Source organism: Myotis myotis, unplaced genomic scaffold (genome assembly GCF_014108235.1).
Source record: "Myotis myotis isolate mMyoMyo1 unplaced genomic scaffold, mMyoMyo1.p scaffold_m19_p_1, whole genome shotgun sequence".
NCBI classification, from domain to species: Eukaryota; Metazoa; Chordata; class Mammalia; order Chiroptera; family Vespertilionidae; genus Myotis; species Myotis myotis.
The window spans coordinates 8800127-8813162 of NW_023416313.1; the positions used below are offsets into that span (position 1 = coordinate 8800127).

The 13036-nt window shown below is 40.9% G+C and overlaps 1 pseudogene; it reads right to left on the bottom strand.

The window, feature by feature from the left end:
• Positions 1-9481: 9481 nt before the first annotated feature.
• Positions 9482-9626, bottom strand: LOC118662134 (annotated as a pseudogene).
• Between the last annotated feature and the right edge of the window lie 3410 nt (positions 9627-13036).

The following is a 13036-nucleotide window of genomic DNA, read 5'->3' on the forward strand; positions in this document are numbered from 1 at the left end:
CACTGATGCACGAATTCGTGCACCAGGCCTCTAGTTGCAAATAAAAGCCTCATTGAGGAGGTTAAACAATCTCCTAAACTACAGAGGGATTCTTGTGAAGATAAAATGAAATAAATGCATTTAAATTTCTGAAAAGTGAATATAAATATTGTAAATATTCTATAGTTACTGCTGCTATTACAGGGAATCCCCACTAGAGGGCATGACCATTCATTGAGTACTTGCTGTGTGCCTGGCACAGGGCTCATTGTTTTACATGTAATTTTCATTTAGCCTCTCCCCAGATACAACTTGAAGCACAGGTATTATTGGCTCCATTTTCCATTTTCCAGAGAAATTGGCCCCGCAGTCACACAGCTGATAAGTGGCAGATCCAAGCAGGTCTGTGCGACATCAAACCTGTGCTTTTTCAGTTAAACCACACGGCCTCTTTCTTCATATCACTGACTTTCCTCAAAGACAAAGAAAAGAGCGCAGCAGTTGAAGATCAATAAGTAGGAAGAGGAAGGAGAAAGATCTATAGGAAGTTCATGGTTCACAATCTGGGGTCAAAAGCACGGGCAAGTCACAGAATGAACATGCCACTTACATCAAGGGGAAATTCTTCAAAACTGCTTTCAGAGATAGTCCAGTGTCCCACCCCATCCTGGGGCTTCAGAACTCCGAGAGGCCCATGAAATCAAAGCTCAAAGTGACACTTCACAGCCGTGAAACAAGAACAGAGACCCTTCCCCAAGACCCCCTCAGGGCAGAGGGGGTAGGCAATTTCACTCCATGAACCCAAAAGAATGTTGTAAACAACATTCTGGGTTTCCCCCCTGACATACAAAGACTCCTCTCAGAGAAGCAGATAAAGGGTCCCACATGCTCTATTTCAGAAATTTGGAATGTAGGGAAGCACCTAGAATTCAATCAATGTCAGATTTTACAGAGCCAGCCGGAAAGAGAGTCTGGGGCAAGAAATGGCAGGAGAGCTCTGCTTCGAGGATAAATTAAAACCTGTGTAATGAACACAGCCAGTCCACACTAACTTTGGAGACAAGACACTCAAAAATGGTTCATTCAATCCCCCAAACATTAACCACTAACATTGTGTCGGGCTAAGAAGGACAGTATTATTCACACTGTTAATTTATTTGCCTTTTGGCTGAAAATAAACCCAATTGTACAATATTTGTTGTAAAAATACATTCTGCACTTTTCAAATTAAAATCAACACTGGTGTGCTGATAAAGGTTTACCAGCTGTCCCTGTAGGAGTGGGTGGTAGGAAGCCTGACTATTAAGATTCACCCCTTCCCCTGGTGTAAATATTTCCGCCAAGGCCAGTTTTAAGCTATCACTGGGAAACCACTGAAATGAGGAGTTGAGGAGAGATGTCAGAGCCAGTGTGAACCAGTGTAAGCCAATGTGAGCCAATGTGAGCCAGTGTGAGCCAGTGTGAGCCAGTGTGAGCCAGTGCCAGCACACCAGGGGCTAAGAGACATTCAATAGAACAGGATTGAGGCAGCCAACCTCCCTTTACTAGTAGCAGCAAAGACACCCAGACAGTAGAAATAGCTCTCAAGCCTCCGAAGGAAGTTAGTAAGATTATGTGGCTTCTGTGTTGCTTTTCTTTACCCCCGAGTTTGATACCAGCCACCAGGAGGTCAGGAACCCAGTCTGAAGCCCAATCAGCAACCTTATTTTAAAAATACTTTGGCCCTGACCAGATTGGCTCAGTGGATAGAGTGTCTGCCTAGGGACTAAAGGGTCCCAGGTTCAATTCCAGTCAAGGGCATGTATCTTGGTTGCGGGCATATACCCAGTGTGGGGGTGTGCAGGAGACAGCTGATTGATGTTTCTCTCTCATCGATGTTTCTAATTCTCTACCCCTCTCCCTTCCTCTCTGTAAAAACTCAATAAAATATATTTTAAAAAATACTTTGGAAAAAAATATAAATTAGAATTTATTCCCAAAGGAAAAGATTATCACTTTTAAAGTAACTGCATGTTTAGCCAATTCTTTCTAAGGAAACTGCATCCTGACTCTTAGAAGTGAGATGTAGTCAGAGGACAAGACACAGCTCGAAGATTTGGTGCTGTTGACTTGGCCTCAGAGAAAGAGAAGCTTCCAGCAAAGTAAATGAAGGTGAAGACATGTGCAAAATAAAATAGCAAGGGGAGATGAAAACAAGTTAGGGAAGTGAGTTTAGAGTTTGTTTTTTATACACGTACCACACTTACGTTTAATCATTTTAGTCATTAATTAATCATTATTAATGGTTTCCACCTCCCATGGTCCTAAACAAGATCCAGGTGCCTCCCTTTGTCTTGCCATAATATTTAGCGATAGGGAAAGGAAAGCCATTCCTGACATGGGTAAAACTAGGAATTTACCTAGTTCTTTCTAATATTTATTCCCACTTAATAAGGATTGAGAGGTATTTGCATGAGTATCTCAGCTAACCTACAATAGATTGGTGTTCTTCCAAATGTATGCTTTCTTATAAAACGTCTAAAAAACAGGAATGAAGGGAAAAGCATGCTGATGGTCCCTTCCCTCAGGGAAAAAAAAAAAGATTAAATAACACATCACGGAGAAACAAGTCACCAAGGAAAACAATGTGCCTTTGTTTCTACATTAAGCACAAGATCTTTACCTCTGAGTCCATTTCCTGCTCAGACCTACTGAAGCACGCTGTCTTGGATAGAAGTTCTTTCTATTGAAATCAAGATCAAGAAACAAATGGCTCTAAGATATGTACAGTATAAAACTTACAGGTTCTGCCGCCACAAAGGCCAATGTCGGGGGCAGGTCCTGGGCTGGCGGTCCCTTCCTGTGTGGGTATCTCCACGTTGTTATTGGATGCAGGCTGCTTTCTTTACTGCTTCCATTTGAAGCAGCGTCCTGTTAGCATCTGCCCTGTTCAGAAGGGAGCATTCTGGCCCTCCCATTCATCACACCAACAAGCCACAAGGGGCACAGGTCATTTAAAGGAATTACAGAGTGGTGTTAAGTGAGCTGATTATGGAGGCAACCTGTGTGGGTTTGAATCCTATTAGCAGCTGTGGGATTTCAGGAAACTAACTTAACCACTCTGGTCCTCAGTTTTCCTATCTAAAAGTTTGGAGGACAGTAATACTCATCTTAATATTCATCTTATGATTAATAAATGGCTCAATTTAGTCAAAACACTTGGACCAGTCTTTGCACTATGTAAGCATTTCTGATCACAATTCATTCTTTTTCTACTGCAGGAAACAAACTAAATGCTCGTTGATTGGCCCATTGACAAGATAGGGGACCGAGTAAATTATTAAATTAAAGAACTAAGGTCCCCATGATCTTACGTACATGCCCTGTCTCACGTCTGTGCTCCGCCCTAGCTGAGCCTCCTTCGATTTCTTAAACTCTCCATGTTCTCCTTATGTTTGACCTTGCACTTGATGTGCTTCTGCGTGGAAGGCTGACACCCACCTCCCCCAACATGGTTCACCTCACTGCCTCCAAGAAGCCTTCCTTGACCCCTGCATTAGTCCCATTAAGGATGCCTCCTTATGAAATGGGAGTGTTCCTTAAAGTGACATGGTTCCAGCTAGAATCACACTTTCTGTCTGACTGACACGGAGTTGAGGGTTTGTAACACTCATCAGTATACTACAATGTCCCACTTGGCTACTATAATGTTCAATTTATTTGATTTCTTAACTGATTTCACACTTACTAGAAATTTCACATTATGGTCACACTGTTTTTATTCATAATCTCCCTATAATACCAGGACAGATAGGGGGAAATAGATTTTTGCCAGAGACTGGTTTTTTTTATTGCAAAATACAGATTTTAATGGTAACTTATCATATCTCTCTCTCTCTTTCTCTTTCTCTTTCACACACACACACACACACACACACACACACACACACACATGCTCTCCTGTAAAACTAAAGCCATCTTATTTTGATATATAAATACATCACATAATTTGTATCTTTAATCAACACATTTAATTTGGCTAATGCACAGGGTGACTTGGTGTCTGTGCTAATACCAGTGTCTGAGTGCTAATGGCTGGGGAAAGCTAAACCCCCTGAGAACAGACTTGGAGTAACTATGAGCACTTGCCCCTTGGCTTTCCTAGAACTGTTTGGTTTCACCTCCATATAACCTTGACATTTATAAACCAAACCTAAAGACTTGACAAATAGGGACCCGACTTAAACACAAAGCAGAATGCCAAAAATCCCACATATATGCCCCCAAGAGCATAAAAGGCAAAACTGAGTGAAACCATCTTCATTTAATATCTTGTACTTTGTCCTCATCAAGTAAAGATGATGCAAGAATCAAATAGTCTACTATTAAAAGGAGTTCTTGGTGGGTAAAAGAATGAGGAGTACTTGATTACCCATAAAACTATTCAAGGACTTCTGTCCTTGAAGAAATGATAAATGCCACACTTACCAAGTGTTCCAAGGAACATCATCCAGCACAATTCTGGATGAATGTAGAATTCTATTTTCTAATAAGTTAAGAATAAATAAATTATTGAATATAATATACCCGCACCCACCTCCGAGTTTCACATTATGGATCTCTATCTTAAAGGCTCAAAAAACTCTCACGGCAGAGAAACCTAGTGATATTTGGTTAATCAATTGTTGTCTACATTGATTTGCTCACAGTATCGTTTTGAGCATCAAAATTTTGGGATGTTAGTTAAATGAAAAAATAACTGGGGGTGGGGGCGTTGAGGGGATCAGGACACTTAAAGGCTAAGTGTAGCTCTCCTTTAGTTAACTATACAACCTAGAACAAGTATTTCCGTTTAGTTCATGCTTTGAGAAAATGAAAGGGTTGGACTAGATGAGCTCTGAGGTCTCTTCCAGCTCATAAATTAAACGATCCAGAGACACTCTAATGAAAATGAAGTTTAGAGGCTGAAAAAATATTAGACATCACTTCAAGGACTGGGAAAAACGAGGTGAGAATAACGACCAGGTGGGTCAAAGGTATAAACTTGAGCAAAGTCATTTCCAAAGACTTCAGCAAGCAACTTGGGGGAAGGTCCAGATCCTCGTCAAAATAAGTCCAAGTCAGACATAGGAAGATAAGACCTTGAAACAGCAAGTAAATGAGAAAAAGATAGAAACCAAAACTCAGCCAGAAGCATGGATGGGGTATCCGTTGTACATGGGATGAAAGGAGGTTCATGGACTAGTTCAAGGTGAGTGGTTCAAAAGTGAGACCAAGATGCCATCTTTTTTATAGATGTACGATATTCTGGGACTATACTGGACAAAAGCAGCCACAATAGACTGGACAAAAATTCAAATATAGGTCACCTTTTCTGCAATAGTAAGTTGGTTCTTTAGAGCTTTTAATACATTTTGAATGAAATTTACAATTTAGTAAACAAACAAACAAAAATACTGTGGTTAAATAAGACCAAAGTTTTCCAGCCTGGAGTCCCTGGACTGCTATAGTTTGCAAGAGTCATAAGGGGGGTCCAAGTCACCCCTTTGTAAAGAGAAGTGGGATGAGCCCTAGCCAGTTTGGCTTAGTGGATGGAGCATCGACCTACAGACCAAAGGGCCCCTGGTTTGATTCCCTGTCAGGGCACATGCCCAGTTGCAGGCTCAATCCCCAGTAGCGGGTGCGCAGGAGGCAGCTGATCAAATGATTCTCTCTCATCATTGATGTTTCTCTCTCTCTCACCCTCTCCATTCCTCTCTGAAGTCAATAAAAACATATTTTTAAAGCTGCTTTCTCAGGATGCTGGTCCAGAGGCCATTGCCTGGGGTTGGAGTCCAAGAGGATGCAGGTAGGGCAAGAGGTTAACATTGGTTAGGGAAAGGCAAAAATACAAATACTAAGAACAGAAGAACAAGGCAGAACAGAAGCTCGGGTTGCATGGCCAAGACAAAGCAACAAGCAGCACACCTCTAATTCACATTCCATAATTTTTAAAAATTGAGTATAACACATACCTGCACTGTTTGCAAATTTTATATGTATAAAGCTGTACTAAGTCATATGCATTACAAAGTAAAGAGTGTCCCAAAATTCACACAAGAAGTAATTTTGATAGAAAACAAGGTTTATAATTAAAAATTGTAAGGTTTTTATTGATTCATAAAGTATACAGTATAGGGTTATGTATGGAATAGCAAACTGGATTATTATGGCGCGATAACGAGCACCATTAACTGTTATTGCTTGAGCAGCCGCTTCGAAGCAGTTCGTGAGAGTGTTGCTGAGAGTCCAGGGACATCGATTCGGCACCATGGTCAAGAATTGGACATTTCGAGAAGCTCTCTACAGTGTATTCTCATGAAAGATTTGCATCTTCATGTTTACAAAGTTCAATTGACTCAATAACTGAAGCCTACTGACGACGCAAAGCGAATAGAGTTCATTGAAAGGAATATGGAACAACAAGTGGATGCTGATTTTTCGAACAAAATCATCTTCAGCGATGAGGCTCATTTTCATCTTGATGGCTTGGTTAATCGACAAAATTGTCGCATTTGGGGTTCAGAAAATCTACAAGTGATTGTTGAGAAACAAATGCATCCACAACGTGTCACTGTTTGGTGCGGATTTTGGGCTGGAGGCATCATCGGACCATTCTCCTTCGAAAATGTGGCTGCTCAGGAAATAACAGTTAATGGTGTGCGCTATCGCGACATGATAATCCAGTTTCCTATTCCATACATAACCCTATACTGTATACTTTATGAATCAATAAAAAATTTACAATTTTTAATTATAAACTTGTGTTTTCTATCAAAATTACTTCTTGCGTGAATTTTGGGACAACCTTTACATACAGAAAAGTTTAACCGGTGAGAGAACAATAAAGCTCTAACACTACATCATTCCTGGAGTGGGAGCCCCCACTTTGGAGAGCCTGATAGGCAGATGAGAACAAGAGGAGAAAGATGCAGCGAGAAGGGGACCCGCCAAAGTGATGGCTGCAGACAACAGTGGGGGGCTCACTCTGGGGGAGTTTGCAGGCTGGTTTAAAGAATTAGAAGAAGGAATGGCAATAGGACCTGAAAATCCTACTCAGAAATTGAAGACTTAAAATATAAAATATACCCTTACCTGTGATAAGGTTACCAAAACTAAAAATAAATCATAATAATTAATTTTTTTCCTTCAATCAGCTTTATCGAGCTAAATTACATTTTAAAAATTAGCGATTTTGTGGTATACATTCCCCTGAGTTTGACAAACGTATATGCTACAGCACATTTCCACTACCCCTAAAAGTGTCCTTGTTCCCTGGGTGGTCATTGTGGACCCCAGATCCTGGCCCCTGGTGACTGCTGAACTTTCTATGGCTACACATTTGCCTTTTCTAGCTTTCATATAAAAATTAAGAATAATATTTTAAATTTTGTCTAGGATTGTATCAACTCAATGCAGTCCTATTTTACCTCCTAACAGATGGCATCACATTTGTTTTTTGTTTTTTGTTTTTTGGTTTTTGGTTTTTTTCATTATTTTTTTTTCTTAATTAAATCTTTATTGTTCAGATTATTACAGTTGTTTCTCTTTTTTCCCCCCATAAATCCCCTCCTCCCAGTTCCCGCCCCACCCTCCGCCCTCACTCCCCACCCACTGTCCTCATCCATAGGTGCACGATTTTTGTCCAGTCTCTTCCTGCATCTCCCACACCCCTTTCCCCCCCAAGAATAGTCAGTCCATTCCCTTTCTATGTCTCTGATTCTATTATGATCACCAGATTGTTTATTCACTTGATTCTTAGATTCACTTGTTGATAGATGCATGTTTGTTGTTCATAATTTGTATCTTTACCTTTTTCTTCTTCTTCCTCTTCTTAAAGAATACCTTTCAGCATTTCATATAACACTGGTTTGGTGGTGATGAACTCCTTTAGCTTTTCCTTATCTGTGAAGCTCTTTATCTGACCTTCAATTCTGAATGATAGCTTTTCTGGATAAAGTAATCTTGGTTGTAGGTTCTTGGTATTCATCACTTTGAATATTTCTTGCCATTCCCTTCTGGCCTGCAAAGTTTCTGTTGAGAAATCAGCTGACAGTCGTATGGGTACTCCCTTGTAGGTAACTGAGTTTCTTTCTCTTGCTGCTCTTAAGAGTCTCTCTTTGTCTTTTGCTCTTGGCATTTTAATTATGATGTGTCTTGGTGTGGTCCTCTTTGGATTCCTTTTGTTTGGGGTTCTCCGTGCTTCCTGGACTTGTAAGTCTATTTCTTTCACCAGGTAGGGGAAGTTTTCTGTCATTATTTCTTCAAATAGGTTTTCAATATCTTGCTCTCTCTCATCTTCTGGCACCCCTATAATTCTGATGTTGGTACACTTGAAGCTGTCCCAGAGGCTCCTTACACTATCTTCGTATTTTCGGATTCTTTTTTCATTTTGCTTTTCCGGTTGGGTGTTTTTAGCTTCTTCGCATTTCAAATCTTTGCCTTGATTCTTGCGGTCCTCTGGTCTGCTGTTGGGAGTCTGTATAATATTCGTTATTTCAGTCCGTGTATGTTTAATTTCTGGTTGGTTCTTTATCATAACATCGAGGGTCTCATTAGATTTGTTGAGGATCTCATTAAGTTTATCAGCGGCTTCTAGACAGTTCTTGAGAGACCTTAAAAGTGTGGTTCTGAACTGAATATCCTCCATTGACAGTTTTGTCCTGTTTCTTTGTCTCCGCATTTTTTATGCTTTCTTGGTGCACCCCCTAGTGGTCTTTGTGTGCAGTCCTCCTATAGCTAAGCCTTGATTGTTGTAGTTAATACTAGGGGGATTTGACCTCCAGGCCAGCTGGCTGTGAGAATCAGCTGTGTCTGCAGTGGGAAAAGTTTTGTCCTCTAGGGAGGTGCTAATCTAGCCTTTGCCTGAGGCTATCTGGCAAATGGCTCTGTGCAGGGCTTGGGCGGGGCGGGTGGGTCACTCGGGCTCAGGATCAACAGGGTGGGCCAGAGAGAGCAGTTATGGCTGCTCTCAGTTCTGTCCCTAGGGGCTCTGCCTCACAGAGTCCCAGCAACCGCTGCAAACCTCGGAGAGAAAGCTGCCTTTGAGTTCCGACTGAAGCCAGACAGTCCCGCTTCTTCCGGTTGAGTCTGGGTCCCTAGAGACTCGCCCGGATCTGGAGCTCAGAATCTGAGACTCCCTCCCAATTGAAAGCACCAACCGCGCCCTCCGCCGCCAGCCCGCTCCGTGCGCACTCCGTACCTGAGTATTTCACTTCAGCACTGTGCCTCCTCTGAGTCTGGGTATGATATTCTCTTTCCTCCTAGTTGTAGAATTTCCACTCAGCCAGCCTTCCTGTGGTTCTGGATGATGTCCGTTCCGTCTTTTAGGTGTGTTTTGATTTGGTTGTTCAAGGCAGCAATCTCCGGCGTTAACCTATGTCGCCATCTTGGTTCTCCACATTTGTTTATGCCTTAAATTAGCAAGTGAGGGGAGATAGTGTCTATTATTTAATAAAAACCCTATAAAACAGGACTTTTTTTTTAATGTGCCTCAGGCATGAAACAGCTCTGGCCACTGACACAGGCATCAAACTAGGATGAACTAAGGACTGTACATCTGCTTTGCCCCTGACTGATATAAGAGCAACACCACCAATCAGGTGTCTCCTTGCCCATTTCCAGGGGGTAAAACAGGACTTTTTTAAACCAGAAAATATACATAGGTTCTTAGAAGTAAAAATGTTGGGATTACTGGGCTAGAGTGTCTCTGATCTATGATTTGAGGTCACCAATGTGACCACTTTCCTTTACCAAAACTACTCTTCAAACTGGAGAACCACCTAGATCAGCGCTGTCCGACAGAACTTCCTACAGTGATGGAAATGCGGCAGCCCCTGGCCACGTGTGACCACTGAGCACCGATTTTTTCATTTTATTTCATCTGAATTTAATTTAAATAGTCATGTGTGGCTAGTAGCTACTATACCAGATAGTATAATTCCAAAATAAAGTACCAAACAAATATAAAACAGTTACCAGTAGCAACCAACATCATTTATGAAGATTTGGGCAGACTTGCTAAAAGTCCACCATATAGCCCTAGCTGGTTTGGTTCAGTGGCTAGCATCGGCCTGCAGACTGAAGGGACCCAGGATCAATTCTGGATCAAGGGCACATAGCCAGGTTGCAGGCTCGATGCCTAGTAGGGGCCATGCAGGAGGCAGCAGATCAGTGATTCTCTCTCATCATTGATGTTTCTATCTCTCTCTCCTTCTCCCTTCCTCTCTGAAACCAATAAAAATATTTTTTTAAAAAGAAAGAAAAGGGGAAGTTCAATAATTCTAAATTCATTTTCTTAAATCCACTATATAATTTGTCAAGTTGAGTCAACAAACCACAAAATCAAGGAAGCATGTTTAATAAGCATTAAATATAAGATATTAAACTGTAAACCAAAACAAAGGAAACCTACAGGTACAAGAAGGTCGAGGACCTACAAAGACACAGAAAGAGAATAAAGCCCACAGAACCACAATGGACACAAATGGAATGAGTCAGAGTGTGTCTGTGAAGATCAGAGGGGCCGAGCTGAGCGATAAGGATATGACAGTGCCCGTGAGGAGTCCTTCCGTGGGACCTGGCTCACAGCTTTTGGCCTCCTGCATGTATAGAAGGATGAGAGGAAAAAAATGGAAAAGATCCAAGGAAGAACAAAATGATTCAATTGTTGGATCACAGCAGCACAATGGGGCAATATTGGATGTATTGTGGCTTTTTAATCCAGAGAAATCGAATTTCAGGGTAACAATATCTGCCTTCAGGTACCAGAAGAGACACAGTAAGTGGCATTTGCCAGATGGTCCCCACGCACACGGAGGGGAAAATGACTCTTAATACACAGTCAGGAAGATATTTCATTTAGCCAGAAGTGGGGCGTCTATTGAAAGGTAATGGTTTAACAAGAAAGCAGTTTCACTTGATCAGGGATATGGAGCAATGGGGTCTGCTGGCACAGAGCCTAAAATGTAAACAAGACAGAGCGCCAGGAGCTCCACCCGGGAAGATGGGGAAAGGATCGGCTGCCTTAGCGCAACCACCAAACACTGGGATGTGCTCCTGAGGAAGTGGGCTGTTGAATGTACACTCAGGCCTCCCTCCCCTCTCCACAGAGGGAGCTATACGCTCAAGCCACCAGGAGAAAACAGAGCACGCCGTTATTCATAGCAGGGAAAGCAGCTGGAATCACCTACCACCTCATGCTCAGGTAAATGCTGCATTGGAAAAGTTGATTCCTTGCCCTGAATCTTGGATGGCAGGGTCTGTGGGACAGAGCCTCCCCAACTTATCCTCTCAGGTCCCAGGGCCCAGGCAGGACCAAAAAATGTGGCAAGCCCTGTGCAGGTAAGTTTGCCACCTAGAAAAGAATGCACAAAGAGCGTGGTACCCTCAAGGGGTCTTGCTGCTAGTGAGTCCTGATGGGGGTAACCACGTGGTGGCTAAGGGGGTGACCATGTGGTAATTAATCAGGGCTGTCCCAGGAAAACTGGACATAGAGTCACCCTCCCCTTAAGGCACTGTACTCTCACTTTGCCCAATCAAGGCTGAAACTCTACCCAATCAGAACAGTATCTCTCCTGGGGAGAATGAGTGAAGGCTCCTGCTAACCTATTGCAATTATATCACAGATACAATCAAGCACTAATAAGAAATCAGAAAAGGGAATAACATAAAAGGCAATTGCATATTATGCAACATTAATTTGAAAGTCTGTGATATTAATAAAGTCCAACTTACACACAAAATTTGAAATTATGCAATTTTCACTGCTGTTTAATTCATCAAGAATTGTTTATTTTCAATGCTATTATGCCAATGAATTGTAGGCAATGTTTACACCATTACCACTTGAGCTGGTAAACAGAAATACCTGCCATCAGAAATAGTTTTGTCAGATTTGTGAGAAAATGAATCTTTAATTATGTTTGTTTTGAATTATGTTAATTCTTTTTAAAAATCTATCCCTCATAAAAAATGTCACCTCTGTGTATGAGAGCAGCGGAAAGACAATTCAGGAAGAGATAAAAAGGATTTGCAAGTGCACAGAGGCAAGTAAGAATTAAAGGAAGGGAGGGTGAAAGGGAAGGAAAGCAGCAAGCAAGGAAGAGGGCTTGGAATATTCCAGAAACAAAACCGTGAGAAGTGGGGGAGAGAAAAATGAACCTGGAAAAGATTAGTTGTGAGCCTCTGATTCCCAAAAGTCAGTCTTCATTCCAGTATCAGCCATGATGGAGTTTTCATAGATCCACAGTGAAATGAGGAAAACATGGATTTTTCTATAAAGCTAAATACATAAAGTATTTATTCAGTTTTTCAAATTATCCTTTATTATGTCCTCCTTAATTTGTTGGCATTAAAATACCCTATCTGAATGATGACAATGGAAAGTAACAATAACAAGTAGGGTGGTTGTTTTTTAATGTCCTTATTTAAAAAATAAAATTTGACAAGCCTGTATAAACCCACAGTTTATTTTTCAGAAATATTACTGTTTCATAAAATGCAAGAGACCAGGAACCACAGCCCCATGGTAACAAGTTTAGGTAATTTAACACAGTAGCAGATTAAGCACATTGAAAATAATTCTAGATGTTGATTTTTATATATTTTAAATGTACTAGCATATCAATAATTTTTAAACCCTACTAGAAGAATAAAAATTACATGCTTGTATTCCAAAGAACTAGAAAAAAAGGTATAACAAAAACATTATAAATTCAACAAAGGGAAGAAAGAAAAAATAAACTAAGAGAGTATAAAATAAGATAGTAAGAATAAGCCCAAATATATCATAAATCACAACAAATAAACTTGGGTTACATTTATCACACAGAAACTCCCAGATTGGTCATGAAAATCAAACCAAACTGAGCAAACAATAAAACCTATCTGTATGCTTTTTATAAGAATCACATTAAAATGACACCTTGAAAGTTTAAGAATAAGGTGTTGGAGAAACATAAATCAGGCAAATGCTAGGTACTATTCCCCAGTCTGTCCTCCTCAAAAGAAAACAGCATCACAATCTTAATTTCAGGTA